We start from the raw sequence: 15,462 nt of genomic DNA, 5'->3' as shown, positions 1-15,462 counted from the left end.
TTAACCAAACCAAAATAAATATTCTTCATCTTATAATGAAAAGTCTGTACTCGGTAATCTCTGAGGACTGACTAGATCTGAGTCCAATAATCCTATGAATAGCCTAAAATAAAAATATTCTTGCTTATAAGATCTCGGGGTAGTATTATGTTGTGGGATAGGCTGAAGTTGGGGTTGTCCAGAACTGTGATTTCATCTATGCAAGAGAACTCTGTGTGTGGAAATTCTCTTCACTGATACAGGTAGGCAACTCATATGCAACTCGCAGTTGCTTAGAGTTGTTTAGAGTCCTGAGTATTCAAATGACTTGCCCATGGTCACTCAGATGTATCAGCAGCAGGCTTGAAACACCATCTCTGGAGATCTTCCTTACTCCAAAGAGAGCCCTCTATCCATAGGTGTCACAGTGTTTATAGAGTGCTGAGCCTGGAGTCAGGAAGACTCATTTTCCTGATTTCAGATCTGACCTCAGATACTTAACCAGCTGTGTGCTCCTGGGCAAGTCACTTAACCCTGTTTGCCTCAGTTCCTCATCTGCAAAATGACATGTAAGACAGAAAATCACTCTAGTGTCTTTGCCAAGAAAACCCCAAAATGGGGTCATGAAGAGTTGGAAACAACTAAAATGACCGGACCACCACCACCACAACAGCTATAATCAGCTGTTTCAGGCTCCTCTTGAAATCAAGTATAAAAATATGATGAAAATATAGCACCAGTGGGGCAGCTAGGTGGCACAGTGAGTAGAGCACCGGCCCTGGAGTCAGGAGGACCTGAGTTCAAATTTGGCCTCAGGCACTTGACAAATGTACTAACTGTGTGACCTTGGGCAAGTCACTTAACCCCAATTGCCCTGCCCCCCCTCCAAAAAAAAGACCAAACCAACAACAACAAAAGAAAACATAGCACCAGCACCAGGGTTGCTAGCCCAACTCACATTGCACTGGCACATCAGGTTCTCAGAGGAGAGATTATTACTTCTCCTCCCAGGGTTCTACAGGTAACACTGTGGGATTATGGTTGCTGAGACTATTATTCATGAGCCCCTATCCAGTGTGCTCCAGCACATTAACCAGTAAAACTATCAGTTTTTAGAAAAAGAGATTTACTAAGAAGTAATAGCAAAAATGGGAGTTACAAAAACAATCCTCCCAAACAAGGGTCATTGTTTCCCCTTGTACGTACAAGATCCTTGAGGACAGTAGGCTCAGACTTAAAGTATTAAGCCAGTGAGGCACACGTATAGTGAAAACGTGGGACCAATGGGTAATTTGAGACTCCTGGCTGTGGGAGTCCTCTACTAGCCTGGTGGAGTGCTTATAAGGCAGTCCCTTAGGTATAGCTCTTTAGTGACTTTCTAGAATGCCTATAGCAGCTCTCTAGCAGAGAGCTCCTGAAGCTACCACCGTCCTTGAGTGACTGCTTTACACCTCCACCTGCAGGCTTTTTTTTTTCCTATTGTCAGTCACTGCTACTGCCTCTGGTAGATTATGTTGCTGCCTCCAGTTGCTTTAGTTATGATAGTTCTATGATAAGATAATTCTTCCAACCATTCAAAGTTCACAAAGTCATAATCTTGTCAATTTTTTTTTTCCAGTTATAGGTTCACCAAAGATAAGGAATGAATAGAGGCACCATGTATGGATGGATGCATGGCAGCCAGGTGAGAAATAGGGTAGAGGCAACTTGCCATTGGAGGCTGCATCTATTTGTTGAAGAATACGTCACAGAGTTTTAAGAACAGTTCTTATGTGAACTATTCTTAACGTACCAGTAAAAAGGGGTATTAGTAATTATCCCTTTATTAAATTAATTAATACCAATAAAAAGGGAGTATTAGTAAATATTTACTAAATGCATTAAATTATTTAATTTATAAACATTTAATAATTATGAATTTATATATTGTAAATATTATTAAACTAGTCAATACTAGCAAAGGAGTACTAGTAAACAGTTATTAAATATGCAATATTATTCACTTAATAATAATTAATATTTAATAATTGTGAATGATTAGGTTTTTATTCATAATTAACACCAGTCATTAAATTAGTTAATACTAGTAATAGAGATTATTAGTAAAATTTATTCAATAGATAAATCATTTAATAAATTACTAATATCAAACACTTATGAATGTTTATATTCCTATTAATATTATTAAATTAGCTAATATCAGCAAAAAGGTAGTAATAAATATTTATTCAATATATGAAATTATTTAATGCATGCTTAATATTTGATAATTGTGAGTGTTTATATTCTTGTTAACATTTAATAATTATTATTAAATTAATTAATACTAGTAAAAAGGGAACATTAGTAAATATCCCTTTCTAAATGCTTCTTAAGTCTAGGACTGACTAAAATGATTTTTAAATGAGAATTTTGAGTGTGTATGTGGGGTGGGGGGAATCACACTGATGGAGGCTTGAACTGATGCATTAGAAAATCACACCTGACTCCTTGAGTACCCCTAGGACTCTAAAAGGAAAATAAACCTTGCCCTGGGACCTGAGGTTTATTTGTGACAGTGAGCATTGGGACAAAAGTCCTTGGAGCTTATATAGGCTACATTTATCTCTATAATGCCTAGTGCTGTGACTAATACAGTGCCTAGCACTTATTAGACACTTAATAAATGCCTGTTGACTGATTAATTGTAACATCTTCCTAGCAGTTTGCAAGAACAACTGATTGACATCAGAAAAGATGGGAATTTACTAGTCATATCTCAATAAAAAACATTGCATAGTTAGCAGTCCAGAGTTGAACGAATATCATGGTTTAGTAAGAACAGAAAAGGATACACTTTTTCCATTTGGATATATATGGATATATATATATATATATATATATATATATATATATATATCTTTGTGAAGTAACTTTTTCAGTTCTGAAAGCTATTCAAATCAACTATCAAAATAAACTTAGAATTTACAATATCAAAAATATTAAACCAGGATTTAAAAAAAATAATAAAGCATATTGAATCATACTTGTCCCACTAAAATGTTACTAGTAATAACTTTTTAGTGAGCAAAAAAGTTAATAGATTCCTTTTAAAATATTGCTTATTTCATATTTTTCTTTTTTAAATATATGTTTTCTGTATGTTCTATAATGTTGTTGTTTGTCTTTTGTTCTTGAAGAGGACCATGGCATCAGGACGGTGATGCCATCACTTGCAAGTGAATTGAATTTAAGTGAGGGAGGGCTGTGCAAAGTCACTAGCCTCACTTTCTCCTCTACAGCCATCTGGGTCCAGTGGCAAGGTATAAATCAGGATGACTGGAGATGGCCCCAGATGTAGTGGGAGACCATGTTTTATAATGTAATAATATATTAATCCAATATTACTTGTATACTTAAATGCACAAATGAATCTGTGATTTCACCAATTTGTAAATACCCACCAATGATGAAGATCACAAACCATTCATACCTACCCATTTTGGGTGACTATTATCTATGTCCTCTCATAAGTTCTCCATAAAGTATAACAATGTTTTGGAGGCCTATGTCAATTTCTCCTGCTAGTAAAAAATGTTTGAGCACGCAGACAAATTTTTTTTAATTGATAGGAGTGTGAAATCAAAAAAGTTTAGAGACTACTGATCCAGAAGAGAAGATTTAGGTGAAAAAAATTTGGATTACTTAAAGGACTGTCATGGTTAAGAGAAAATAGATTTGTTCTGCTTGGCCCAGGAGAACAGTCTTAGAAATAATGACTGGAATTTGCAAAGAGGCAAATTTAGGCTTGATCTTAGGGGAAACTTCCTAATAATAAAATTTCCCCTTACTCCCAGAAACACTTCAAAATGTGCTGCAAACTACCAGAAGCAGGAATTAATGATATGCAGAAAAAAGTGGATAATTGGTGATATAACAGTATCTATTAAACACACATAACAAGAGAAAGAGAAGATTAAAAGATATTTCACTACAAGACCAGTGAAATTGGGAGATAGAAAGCCAGAAACTTAGATGATCATAGAACTAGATGCATAAGTGACATCTTTTAAAAAGATATGGAACATTTAGTTGAAGAAAAAAATCATGATATGACGAAATCTATCCTTTTGTAATAAAAAATTAGACATTTAGGTGTTTGCTGATTCATTTTACACATATAAATTGAAACTCTTCCTTTGACAAAATCAGGAGAGTTGGCAAGGAATATAACCAAAGTCTTTTGGAGATTTTCTAGTAATATCAGAAAATTTTTCCCTTTAACAGAAAAGAAAGGAGGGAAAGAAGGAAAAAGAAAGAAAGAGAGGAAGAAAGGAAGGAAGAGAAAAGAAAGAAAGAAAGGAAGGAATGAAGGAAGGAAAGAAGGAAGGAAGGAAGGAAGGAAGAAAAGCATCCATTTGTCGAATAAAGTAGATGCTGTTTCTTCTCATTAGGCTACCCATTCCAAGGAAGAAAAAGGGGGATTTCCCCTTGAACTGAGAAACTGCATTCTCAAATGTTTTAGTTCTTGTCTCACAGAATCTCCTTCTTCTTGATACAGTCTAACATGATATCCAAAAAGCTTACCAGTCACTCTTCCAAAGTTTGTTTTATCAATGCGACTTATACAGTCATATTTTCTGTGGCTTGACAAGTTTTTGAAATAGTACATTAGCATGGCCTTGTAATGTCTGTATAATCTTTCATCTGAAGGTTCCAAATGCAAACCAGGTTATCTTCCGACTCAGACACAGTCTACTTCCAACAGTGACAGAAAACTAACAAAAATGCAGTTTCTCATTCTTATAGCCAGAATCTCTTTACTGTACTCCCATAGTTTAAGAGTGTTGTACAGAGTTGCAGCACAGGTATATTTACTATTTGGAGAGTTTCACAAAAGACCCGGGGGGGGGTTACCATCAATAAATATTTTTAAACATTGATCTGCTGCTGTATCCCAGATTCAGAAGATACCATCATGAGTGCTTGCCATTATCGGGGATCCATCATGATTAAAATGAACAGCTGAAACTGGGTCAGAATGAGCAGGTAAAGTCTTGAGGCACTTTCTGTTTTCATGTCCTGTATCTTTAAACTTTCATCAAAAGAACCTAAAACAATGATGTGTGGTTGGGACTTGAAATTGCAGCAAAAGATGTAATGAGTGAGCCTTTGGGGGTTTTTTAGCCATTTTCATAGGGTTAAAATCCCATATATTAAGAGTTTTATCCTGAGGCAGATAAGATGATTAAAATCTGATAATGACCAGGAAACATTTGAGATTCTGAGCTTATGCCCAGACATTGTTTTCTCAAAATTTCCATCATATGTTCCCCAAATTTTAATTATCTTATCTGCAGAAGAACTTGCTAACTGATCTCCAACTGGACTTAATTTAATGGAGATACAGCTTTGGTGTGCCCCACTAGTCTGAATTTTAATGCATAGTTCAGTTTTACAGGTTGGTTGATGAGAAAAAGGGTGGAGCTTGGGTTTTTGTGGTTTCTCCCTCTGGTTTCTTCTCTTTTGTTGCCATGGTTCTGAAACCAGTAAGTCAAACTTAGGGTGTTTAAGGATGAATGGATAAATGAATTCAGAGTTTCAACCAAGATGCTTCACAGTGAAAAGAAAACCTGTGTTTGATCATTTAAACAAAGCCTTATGGCTATTCTTTGCTGCTACAGTTTCCATATTATATTGAAGCTAAGATATTCTCTAGAATGTTTCCTTTGGTTGAGAAGTTCATTCCCTTAGGAGACAACGAGGAAACATAGCTCAACTCTCCATAGTATGCTTTGGAACTCAGGGTAAAGCTTTCTCCATTGCCACCATTACCACTTATGGTGAGTGCAGAACAGCTGGGCCTGGGTAAGAATAGAAGACAGATACTTCTCCTTTATCCTGTACTTGTGGAATTGATGATCTTGATCAAAAAGATGTCATCAGACCCCTTTTTTCCCCCAGAGAGGGGCCCCTGAACACTTCTGCTACTGGATATGGAGTATCCCATATTCTACTTGATAAAGATGTCACCCCTTTAAAGTAACTATCAACAGAATAATTCAGTGGGCTAAATCTAATAAGGTAAAATTTATTAAAGATATATGTAAAATTCCACCTAGGATTTAAAATGTCAACCCTTGAAATCCTGACCTTTCTCCACTTAGTCATTTAATATGACCTGCTCCTCCACCCTATCTCAGCTATACACAAAAATAGTCACATCCTTGACCTTGCCATGACCCACATACTGCATCCATGTTCATGAACTCTGAAATTCCCTTATCTTATCATGGCCTCTTGTCATCTCATCTCTCCCTTCTTTGAAACTGCAGTGGGTCCATGTTCTATCTCTTCTCCATGACCTCCATTTTCTCAAACCTTTAACTTCTCTCCCATCTATCACTTCTGCAGTAACTACACTCTCCTCCCTTTCCCTCTTGACCCCTTGGTGAATCAGTTTAACTTGACACTGTCCTCTTCTCTCAAGTGCCTTGCCTCCTTATCTTACCACTGATCTTGCCCTGCCAAATCTCTGCCTTGGATTACTCCCACCATCTGATGCCTTTGCTTCTACTCACTTGCTGCTGAACAAAGCTGGAGAAAAATCACAGAACCAAAGTGACTGAATTCACTACAAATTTAAGTTATATAATCTCAACTGGGCCATCTGGAAAAGCAATCTTTCCATACCTCCCTAATTAATTCAGTATCCCATTCACCCAAGTGACTTTTCTAAACCTTTTTATTCCTTCTCAAACTTCCCATGGCTTTCTTTTCCTTCACCTACTCAACTGAGAACCTTCCCTCATACATTACTGAAAAATTGGGGTCATTTATTGAGAGGTCCCTCTACTTTCCTCTTCTTCTTACATCTCTAAGACCACTAAATGGTATTCTCCTACTTTCTCCTCCTTCACCCCTATCTCATATGAGAGGTGATCTTTCTCCATACCAAGGCAAATCCTTCTACATGCTCAAATGATCCTATTCTATCCTGTCTTGTCCAGCAGATTGCCCCCTCTATATTCCAACTTTCTCACTTATCTTCAATCTCCCCACCTACTGGCTCCTTCTCTATTATAAGTTTACATTGTTCCTGTCCTCTCCTATACAGTCCTTTCTCTCCTCTAACCACCATTACTCTGGGCCCGCATTACCTTATTCATAGACTCTTGTAATCACTTGCTAGTTGGTCTCCCTGCCTCAGGTTTCCCCCCACTCCAGTCCATCCTCCACTCAGCTGTCAAGTTAATCTTCCTGAAGTGCAGATCTAAACATGTTACCCTCCCTATTTAATAAACTCTAATGACTCCCTATTCCCTCCAAGATCAATTCTGCAATTATCTGCTTGGTGCTCAAAGCCCTTCATAACCTAAACTCTGCCCCCTTTTCCTGTCTTCTTACCCATTACTCCCCAAAATGTACTATTTGATCCAATGATACTGACCTCCTGGCTATTTCATGGAGAAGACACTCCATCTCTTGGCTCCAGGCATTTTCTCTGGCTGTCCCCCATGCCTGGAACACTCTCCCTCCTCTTTCCTGACTATTAATCACCCTGGCTTCAAGTCCCAATTAAAATCTAAACCTTCCACAGAAAGCCTTCTCTAACTCCTTTTCATTCCAGTGCTTTCCTTCTTTTAATTATTTCCTATTTATCTTGTATATAGCTCTCTTTACAGGAAAATGAACAGAAGAAATGAAGAAATAAGTAAGGAAAAAAGAGAAGAGTTTTTAATAAAATGGAAGGAAAAACATTGACTAAGTACTTATTATTCGGCCAAGGTCTGTGTGATATGCTGAAGAACCTCACCATCTACAGGGAATCACTCTCCCATTTGGACTTGACTCAAGATTAATGTCAAGCATATATGTCTTTATTTTGTCCCTCAATTGACATCGATAAATAGAAAATAAAATAACAATAATAATAATTAGCATTTATAGAGTGCTTTAAGGTTTTTGGCGTTTTATCTCGTTTGATCCTCAGAACAGCCCTGGGAGTTAGATGCTATTCCTCATTTTATGGATGACAAAACTGAGTCAGAGAGAGGTTAAGTGACTCATAAAAAATCACACAGTGAAAATCAAGGGAGTACTTGCTCACAAAGAACTCATACTCTAATTACAGTAGGAAACAACACCAAAAAAGAGTTAGATTTCATAACAGATGGAAAGGCCAGGTAGTGTTTCAAGTCTGGCAGACAAAGAAAGCAACATAGAAAATGGTAAGATCCTATGGAACTCAGGGAGAAGGAACAGTGCAGATGGTACCTGACCACTGACTTTTGGGGAGAGAGTAGTAAACTCAAGGGTTGGAATGGATTGGAGCACATAGTTACCTCTTGAAGAAGCAGTAATGGGGAGAGGGGTGGTCAGGATCCAGTCAACAGTGGATATGCAATAAATATATTCTCAGGCAATGAGAAAAAATCAAGGTAAAACCTCTAGAAGGAAAGAACAAGACAACAACAACATACTACTACAACACATTTGAATGAGAAAATAAATATATCACAAGAACCTTCGATTTATTTTAGATTCTTCCCTGTTAGTATCATATGAATTCTAGGCATATGACCTCTTCCCTCTGTTTCCAATTAAACTTTAACATTCATCTATAAAATGAGAGGATTGTACCAGATGGTGTCTTCCAACTCTTGACCTATGATCCTTTATTAAGAAAGGTCTGGCCTCTATAGAACTGGAGAGAATGATATCTTTGAATTAAGAATTCAAAAACTTGGCCATGAATGAAGAAATTAAAAAAGCATTTATTATATTTTTACTCTGTGCCCAGCACTGTGTTAAACGCTAGGTTTACAAACAAAAAAGCGAGATAGTCTCTGCTCTCAAGAAGTTCATATTTTAATTAGACTTACAGAAGGGTTCAATTGTAGGGTGCATGGTATACCCCAGGAGTCCCCTGGTAGTACATAGGCAGGGTGGGGAGCAAGAGTTTTTACAATGAATCAATAGGTCAGATGGCAATGCTCAGGTATCTGAAGGGTGTAACAAAAGAACAGATGGTAAGGCCTGAAGAACTTTCTGGGTAAGGAAGTAGTAAGGAAGATAAGACTCAGCTCCCATAGTGAAAGGATTATAGTTGCTTATGCCTTGCTCATTCACATGGCATGAACAACCATGTCTAACCCCTGTTGAGAAGGAAGGAATGCGACCAAGAGTAGGGATTTCTGGGTTCCCTCCTACAGGAGTGAAGTTGGGAGTCAACCTCCAGGAAAGAGGGGAAAAGAGGAAAGCTCATGAGAATTAATAATGCAGAAAAATAACACAGTGGGAAATCTGAATAAAGCAGTAGATACTCCAAGGAATTAAAAAACACTTAGGAGGAACAGCAACAACAAAACATAGATTTGGCAGATCAAATAACTAAGCAAAATAAAAAAAAATTGAAAAATTGAAAAATGTATTATGACTCTAATCTGAAACAACAGAGCTAGAGGATGGAATGCCATGTTTTAAGAAATCATGCAAGAAAGCTGAATTGGAAACTGAGGATAGAGGCTGAATGCCTAGAATCCAAAGGATACTATCAGAGAAGAATCCTAAGTTTAATTCATTCAAGCAAAAAGATATGGAAGCCAAGGACAACAATGATTTAAAATTTTAGTTCAATGGAAAAATAACATGGAAGAAGATAATAGGACGCTATGTTTGACAAAATGGCCCAAAGTGGTAGAGGGGAAAATGAGCCTGCGGAAAGCTTCCAGTGAGACTCAAATGATCCAGATCATCCCAGGAACATTCGCAAAAGATACTGGAAGAAAGACAACAAATAGCCATAAGATTGAACAGATTTGCTGAAATTTATATAGTAACATAGACTGCTACTAGTCATAGCTAGTAATATGGTACGTATCTCTGAGAATATGATGTGAAGTATGATGGGCGGTCTTTTGAGTTAGCTCATCAGTAAATAAAAGAACATCTAATAAGTACTGCAGATGGATGAGTTCAGATTCAGACAGAAGGAAAAGAGGGGGCTGGATTTCATTGGAAACTGCACAGGATATTCAGTGATCCCAAACTATTCCCTTTCATCAAAGTTCATCTTTTCATCATAAGTGAATCTATATGAGTGTACCACCATCTTGGAAGACTCCAAATTGTAGGTGACACAAAATCTGAATACCATATTCTAGAAAATCATTCAATGAGCAATGGAAAAAAATCATGCTGGACAAAATTAGACTGTAACATATTACTAACCATTATGACTTGCACACAAGAGATATAATCAAGGATTAGTATGAAAAAGAAATCAGGTGGCTTGTCATGGAATAAGAGTGAGAGACTGCTCAAGTGCTATAAGGATCTTCATGAAATACTAAAAGACCAAGAACAGGGCTTGAAGCATGCTGAGTAGATACTCTATGAAGGATTTATAGAAGTTGATGGACAAGAATCACTCATGATATGAAAGTCCATTTGAGTTGTGATCTGCCCCACTGGAAGAATTAGCAACAGCTATGAAATACAGATCCATCAAGACATTAATCAACCATTGCCTACAAAACATTCCCTCTGGATACATTTGTTCCCCTCTCATTTAGCAATTCTTCCACTCCACGGTATTTTTTAGGCTTTTTTGTCAGATTTCTTTGATATGGGGCTACTTGACTGCCTGGCATGTATAGAAATAGTGACTTGGTCACTTCTCAGTTACCTGGAAAGATCACAGGACTGGAAGTTATGAAACATACATCCTAGTCCCTGCTCTGCTACTAACTCATTATATGCCCTTAGACAAATTACTTTACCCCTCTTGAGTCCAAGTTTCCTCAACAGTAAAGTCAAGAGAATGGACTAAACTATATCAAAAGTCTCTTCTGATTCTGAAATTCATGATCTGTGTTAACAGAGAAGATCAATAACATAAACAAAATCTTAAAACAGTAAATGAACCAAAAATCATTTCTATTTAAATGTGGATTAGGATCACATACACTTTATTCCTGTGCATAATTCAGTCCCTGTTGTAAGGACAACTTGGTTTTACTTTAGGCCAGGGGTCAAACCCTGCCTAACACCTGTTTTTGTATAGCTCTCAAACTAAGAATGGTTTTTACATTTTTATGCATAAGAAAACTTTTTTCTAAATGTAAAAATCATTCTTAGCTCTAGGGCCATACAAAAACAGGCTGCAGGCTGATTTGGTCTGAAGGCTTTAGTTTACAGGTCTCTGCTCTAGGCTCATAGGAACGAAAAAGAATTGGCAAACCTTGAGAAGAACGGTTGAAACTGGCAACCTGAAAGAATTCTGGAGAGGGAATAAGGAACAGTTCAGGATTTAAATGTTTCCAAATCAGCATATGCATCATCAGGGGCTGAGTATGACAGCTCGGGTCATAGTAAGGGAAAAACTAGCAAACAGGAAATGTCTGGCTTCATAACATACAGCACCTATATTCTATTAGTCTGAGAACTGTGTAAATATAAAGTAGGAAAAAAAAAACTTTCCATGAGTCATTCTTCACATTTTCACCAGCTCCCTCATCCTGCTCAGTTTCCTATGGTGTTTACAAAAGGAGAAATGAACAGCCCATTAAAAGGGGAAAAGGTGAAGGAAATCTTAAGTCTGGAGAGAAGAAAGAGAAGGATGAGGAAGAAAGAGCCTAAAATATCCTATAGGAGAATGGACAGGAAATGAGCTACACAAATAGTCAAGTAGAGGAAAAGCTAATGGCCAGAGCTTTCCTAACCTTTTCCTCTAAGCCAGGGGTTCTTAACCTGGGGTCCATTAACTTTTTTTTTTGGTAATTGTATTTCAATATAATTGGTTTCCTCTATAATCTTTTGTATTTTATTTTGTGCATTTAAAAACATTATTCTGAAAGGAGTCCATGGGCTTCACCAGATTGACAAAGGAGTTCATGACCACAAAAGGGTGAAGAACGCCTTCCCTTAAGAGTTCTGAGTAGAGCCCACAGATTGCTTGGCTCATGGTTACTGGCACTAATGTTCACAATAGTCTAATTTTCCCTCCTTTATAAAAAGAATTGAGACAGCCTCTGTGCCTGCTGGGATCTTTTCAAAAGACAAACAGTTCTACCGCTGCTCCAAAGAGTCCACCACCTACCCACCAAAACAGAATTGCTTCTCTCTGTTCTGGCTCTAAGAAGTCGACACATCTTGCTAGGCAAGAAAGTCATGTGATCACGGGGACAGAAAATAAGACAATCTGTGGGGTTTTTTACAAAATTCTTATTAAATCTTTCAACTTCACTTCCCAATTTAAGGACTGAGGAACTTTAGGAATCTTAGGAATACAAAACAACTGAGGAATGGTCTTTATTGAGCTGTGGCTGAGCCAGCGGAAACCATGAACGTTTCTCTCTCCTGGCAGGCTGGCAGAGATCAAAATGAAATGAAAAACAACTTAACAATCCTAGCCAAACGCTCAAAAGGCTTTGAACGCTGCTGCTATTTTTTTCCTTCCAAAGTGGTTTGCCTTTCCTCCAAATTGGCAATTATTACAGGATATGAGATTCTTTTGGGGGTGGGAGGGAGTAAGGAAAGAGGGAATTTAGTGTTTTGAAAAGAGAATGATATAGTCTGCTATGTTCTTTAAATTTTTTAGATTGAACGACTGTTTTACAGATAATTTTCTCTATTCCCTGGATGAGTAGGTTGGCTTTGACCTCTAAATAAGACATTTACACATAGGCTCCTCTCGGTATTTACATTCTTCCTGGCCAGGCTTAAGAGCTTTATCTGGGTAGTCTGTCTATGCCCTCTCTCAAGAAATAGATATCTGACCCAAGGGTAAAGTGCTTTTTCTTTTTTGCCACAACAGGGATCATACAAAGGCCCTGGTATTCTTGTAAAGTGAGAAGGGAACAATTTTCTCCCCCTAAAACTTTCCATCCCATGTCTCACCAGTTTGCCCAACTATGTACAAAGTAGGCAACAGTCTTCTTTCTCACTCCTACTGCCAAGAGTTAGTATAAAATAGTGGAGGGAATGCTAGAATCAGGGTCAGGAAAACCTGGCTTCAAATTCTGCCATAGCCACTTCTAAGTTGTATGACCCTGGCCAAATCACTTAATTGCTCTGTGCCTCAGTTTCCTATAAAATAACAGGGTCAAACCTGATAACTTCTAAGGTCTCTTCTAGTTCTTAATCTATGATCCTGTCATCAGAAGGCAACTTGTTTTGTCTTGGCTCTTTTGGGGGGGCTAACAGGGAAAGGGTCAAATGAGACCTTGACAGTGAATCAACCGCATAGTTAAAGATGATGATTTAATAAAGATGATGGATTTAATAGATGAACCAGGATTATACTACAGAATGGTTGCCTCTAGATATACTGCTGAATCACAGATTTACCATTCATAATACATGGCTCCTATTTTCTTTCTTTTTTTCCTCTCTTCTTTAATTTTTCCCAATTACATGCAAAAACAATTTCAACATTCTTTTTCCAAATTTTGAGTTCCAAATTTTTTCTCACCCTCTCCCCATTGAGAAGGCAAGCAATTTGACAAGGCTGACATGTACGGTCATGCAAAACACATTTCCATCTAAGTCATGCTGTGAAAGAAAACAGACAAAAAAACCCCAAGAAAAATAGAGTAAAGAAAAAGTATTTTCAACTTTCATTCAGGCTCTACCAGTTCTTTCTGTGGACATGGATAGCACCTTTTATAATGAGTCCTTCAGAATTGTCTTGGTTCATTGCACAGCTGAGAATAACCAAGTCATTTACAGTAGATCATCATGAAACATTGCTGTTACTGTGTACAGTATTCTCCTGGATCTGCTCATTTCACTTTGCATCAGTTCATGTAAGTCTTTCCAGCTTTTTCTGAGAGCATCCTGCTCATCATTTCTTATAGCACAATACTATCCCATCACAATCATATACAATAACTTGTTCAGCCATTCCCCAATTGGTGGACATTCTCTCAATTTCCAATTCTTTGCCACTGCTAAAAGAGCTGCTATAAATATTTTTGTACATATAAGTCTTTTTCCTTTTTGTTTTTTATCTCTTTGAGATATAGACTTAGTATTGCTTGGTCAAAGGATATGCATGGTTTTATAGCCCTTTTGGCATGATTCCAAATTGCTCTCTAGAATGGTTAACTTCACTAACAGTACATTAGTGTTTTAATTTTCCCACATCCCCTCCAACATTTGTCATTTTCCTTTCCTGTCATATTAGTCAATCTAATAGGTCTGTGGTGGTAGCTCAGAGTTGTTTTAATTTGCATTTCTTTAATCAATAGTGATTTAGAGCATTTTTTTCATATGACTGTAGGTAGCTTTGATTACTTTGAAAACTGCCTGTTCATATCCTTTGACCGTTTATCAATTGAGGAATGACTTTTATTTTTATAAATTTGACTCAGTTTTCTATTTGAGAAATGAGGTTTTTATCATAGAAACTTACTGTAAAATTTTTTCCCACAATAATGATTACCAATTATGTATTTCCCTCTATTGCATTTCCACCCTGTTTATCCTACTCTCTCTCTTTTCACTCTGTCCATTTTCAAAAGGGTTTGGCTTCTGACTTTTGACTCTCCCAATTTGCTCTCCCATCTGCCACCCCTCCTCCCCCTTCTCTTATCTCATTTCCCTCTTACTTTCCTGTATGGTAAGATAGATTTCTATGCTCAACTAAAGGTGTATGTTATTCCCTTTTTGAGATGTGGCCCCTATTTTCATGGTAAATTATCAAGGCAAGGTCCTCTGCAGAGACAGTGAAGGAAAGATGGTGTGTGAGACCTGACGACTAAAAAGTAGTTTTGAAACAGCTGCTGTGCAATGAAGGACCAATTAGAGAGGAGTAAAGGGCTTGCTTTGCTGCAGTAAAGACTCAGCTGAGATTAGGGAAAATAAATTTTTTACTGGACCCAGTCAACACTGTTATATGACTTTCTCCACCATTATTCAGCAGCTTTCAGGCAGGATCAGGTAATGAGTATGGATAGGGCAAAAATGTATGGCACTCGAGAGCAGAGGACAGTGTAATACTGAACCACTTAGCTGTAGGGTTAGCTATAGTTGATGTAATGGATGGAACATTGGAAGAAGACCTGAGCTCCAATCTAGCGCCGGACATTTACTAGCTGTGTGACACTGAGCAAATCTTTTAATCCATATTTGTCTCAGTTTCCTCAACTCTAAAATGGTGTTAATAATAGCACTTACTTCCCAGAGTTGTTGTGAATCTCAAATGAGATGTATTTTTTCTTAAAAGCACACTTAGCAAAGTGTGTAGTAGATAATATATAAATGCTTGTCTCTTTCCATTTTTTCTCCCATAGGGTAAAGATTGGGAAGGGAGAAAAGTGAAGCTAGATTAAGGGAGAGGTATGAGTGGGGGTCAGGGTGATAGAGGGATTGGAGGTCAAGGTAAGCATGAAAAATAAGTCTTGGAGGAGTGAATCATAGGGAGAGATGGAATCCTAGGAAGTTACAGGTAGGATAAGTGAATTTCAGAATTCTTTATTATGAAAGTACCAGACTAGG

The 15,462-nt window shown here is 37.4% G+C and overlaps 1 pseudogene; it reads right to left on the bottom strand.

Moving 5' to 3' along the window:
- Positions 1-4,589: 4,589 nt before the first annotated feature.
- On the bottom strand, positions 4,590-5,494 carry LOC118842596 (annotated as a pseudogene).
- Between the last annotated feature and the right edge of the window lie 9,968 nt (positions 5,495-15,462).

This window comes from Trichosurus vulpecula, chromosome 3 (assembly GCF_011100635.1).
Source record: "Trichosurus vulpecula isolate mTriVul1 chromosome 3, mTriVul1.pri, whole genome shotgun sequence".
In the NCBI taxonomy this organism is placed as follows: Eukaryota; Metazoa; Chordata; class Mammalia; order Diprotodontia; family Phalangeridae; genus Trichosurus; species Trichosurus vulpecula.
The sequence above is the reverse complement of the archived record's forward strand: the minus strand, read 5'-3'. Positions and strand labels throughout refer to the sequence as shown.